The following is a 3,283-nucleotide window of genomic DNA, read 5'->3' on the forward strand; positions in this document are numbered from 1 at the left end:
GAAACAAATCACACACTGCATTCTCTGCTTGTGCCAGCAAATAAATAGTTTGATCAATTAAGGATGACAGGAAGGATTTTTAATATTGGCTACACAAGGTGTTTTAGCTAACCGTAATTAAATCTGTTTTATCTAAAAAAAAAAAAAACCACACACACACACACCAAAAACGACATAAAATGACTCTCATTCCCTTAATATCTCTAAAAAAAATTTAATTAACACTTTAATGTTAACAATGTTCCATTTGTTAACATTAGTCAATATTATTTAACATAACCTAACAATGAATAATGTCTAAAGCATTTATTAATTTTATCTGATCTAATTTCAACATTTACATAATTAAAATAAAAAGTTATTTTTATTTTTTATATTTATATATTTTATTTTGTTATTTTTATAGGTATCTGTTAATATTATTTAATGGGCTGAGCTAACATGAATTAACAATGAAGAGTTGTATTTTTATTAACTAACTTTAACAAAGACTAAAAAAATACTGTAACAAATGTATTGCTCATTGTCAGTTCATGTTAGTTAATGCATGAAGCAACGTTAACTAATGGAACCTTATTGTAAAGTGTTGCCAAAATTTCATATTTATTATAAAATCCAATGTTTTTTTTCTTGTTTTTTTTTTCTTTTTCTTTTACTTCTCCATACATATAGGAAAGTTTACAGTGTTCTGCTATATTCTGTACTCTCGTGCTGTGTAAACATAACCAGCATCGCACCCAAAAAGTGTGACCTTAGCTTGGGTGAGATTGACATTTCCAGCAATTTGTGCTGACAAAGGAGCTGGAAGTCATTTTTTTCAATGAGACCTGTTGATTTGAGGCAACAATAAGTGAATGTTGAGTCCAAAGTTGTCCTCATCTCTCTTCTCCTCTCATTATATTTCGTCACCTCTTCTCTTTATATATGCTCTTATCTCCTTTCCTCTCCTCATCTCTTTTCTCATTGTCTTATGTCAGAGCTCTGATTTCTGCAATCAAAATCACAAAAAAGAAAAAGAAATATTAGAGGAGCTCATTACCCAGTCAATTCAATAATGCCTTTCACATTCACATACGGTCCACAAATCAGCCTGAATCGGTCAAAAGTTTGGAAATGGATGGACTAATTACAGAGTAAAAAACTCACCCACTGAGATATTATGTCTCGTCTGAAAAAAATGTACTTGAAATGACTTGAAACGTGAAATGATTTGTGAGTGAGTCGTTTTTCAGCGAGCTCTTTAAAATTAAAGCTGCAATCATTTTGACACGTGCAGTGTTTACAGAGGATTTGTTGACTGATGGTGTGAAAAGGAGGTGTCTAGCCGAAGAACAATTGGAAGCAACAATTAAAAACTGAATTTAGTGAAGATAATGCCAATATAGAAATATATTAAATGTTAATATATATATATATATATATTGCAAGTTGCAAGAAAAAATATGTGAACCACTTGCAGAATCTGTGAAAATGTTAATAATTTTAACAAAATAAGGGAGATAATACAAAATGCATGTTATTATTTATTTAGTACTGTCCTGAGTAAGGTATTTTACATAAAATAGCTGAATTTATTAAAATAACCCCATTCATAAGTATGTGAACCATTGATTCTTAATACTGTGTGTGGTTACCTGGATGATCTACGACTGTTTTTTTGTTTTGTGATGGTTGTTCATGAGTCCCTTGTTTGTCCTGAGCAGTTAAACTGAGCTCTGTTCTTCAGAAAAAATCTCCAGGTCCTGCAGATTCTTCAGTTTTCCAGCATTTTTTTGCATATTTGAACCCTTTACAGAAGTGACTGGATGATTTTGAGATCCATCTTTTCACACTGAGGACAACTGAGGGACTCAAACACAACTTTTAAAAAAGGTTCAAACATTCACATGGGGGGGAGGTGAAAACTTTTGGAATTTGAAGATCAAGGTAAATTGTATTTAATTTGTCTTCTGGGAAACATGTAAGTATCTTCTGTTGCTTCCGAAGAGCAGTACTAAATGAAAAAAAAAAAAAAGACATTCAAGCGAAATAAGAAAAATTTGGACCTCTTCATCCTGTTCAAAAGTTTTCACCCCCCGGCTCTTAATGCATCGTGTTTCCTTCTGAAGCATCAGTGAATGTTTGAACCTTTTTTAAAAGTTGTGTTTGAGTCCCTCAGTTGTCCTCCATGTGAAAAGATGGATCTCAAAATCATTCAGTCACTGTTGGAAAGGGTTCAAATATGCAAAAGATGGTGGAAAACTGAAGAATTTTTGGGACCTGGAGATTTTTTCTGAAGAAAAGAGCTCAGTTTAACTGTTCAGAACAAACAAGGGACTCATGAACAACCATCACAAAACAAAAAAAAAAACAGTCGTAGATCATCCAGGTAACCACACACAGTATTAAGAATCACAAACTTTTGAACTGGGTCATTTTAATAAATACAGCTATTTTTTTGTCTTATGGATTATATGTAAACATCTTTTATGTAAAATATAAAAATAACATGCATTTTGTATGATCTCTCTCATTTTGTTAAAATTATTAACATTTTCACAGATTCTGCAAGTGGTTCACACACTTTTTCTTGCAACTGTATATATAATATATAACATGCTGGATATTTACTATTTGAGATCGATGCAGCCCCGACGTTCTTCCGAGCAAATTCAATGGCTCTTAACACACCTCACACCACAGGAAAATCTGATAAAATAATCTGTAGAATCAAGATAATCAGGACTTTACCTAGGATTGTCGGAAGGGGAGAATCGGGTCCAAAATCGGCCGGATTATCTTGTAGTGTGTAGATGCCTTAAGACATTTTGTTGGCAAAGATAAAGGTTGTGGGCTAAGTCTGGGCAGGTATTACCCTGACAAATGCATTTGTTGGAAGGCAATGGGTTCACCACCCACCCATTTGGTTTCCCAGATCTCACATTCTTACACAACATCCCACATACACACATACATTTTCATCTGTCCCTTAAAATATCCACTCAAGGGTAAATAAGCCCAATTGTGTTTGCATTACCGCTCATACTCCAAGCCCAGGAACATTTACTGTTCTAAAAGCTCAAACAGATCTAAATAAAAGCAACCAAAAAGGGTCACGGCAGGGTCGGCCGCCAGAACCAAAGCAAACAAAACCTAATTGGTTGTTATCAGATAGGTAATGCAGCTGAACACTGGAGCCAAAGAAGCCGTCCCTTCTTCTGCCCTTTGAGCATATTTACCAGTGAGACATGAAGGACATGCCTCACATTTAGTACCCTCTGTCCTGGGCTCAAATTGAGCAGTT

The sequence above is a fragment of the Ctenopharyngodon idella genome, chromosome 4, assembly GCF_019924925.1.
Source record: "Ctenopharyngodon idella isolate HZGC_01 chromosome 4, HZGC01, whole genome shotgun sequence".
Lineage (NCBI taxonomy): Eukaryota > Metazoa > Chordata > Actinopteri > Cypriniformes > Xenocyprididae > Ctenopharyngodon > Ctenopharyngodon idella.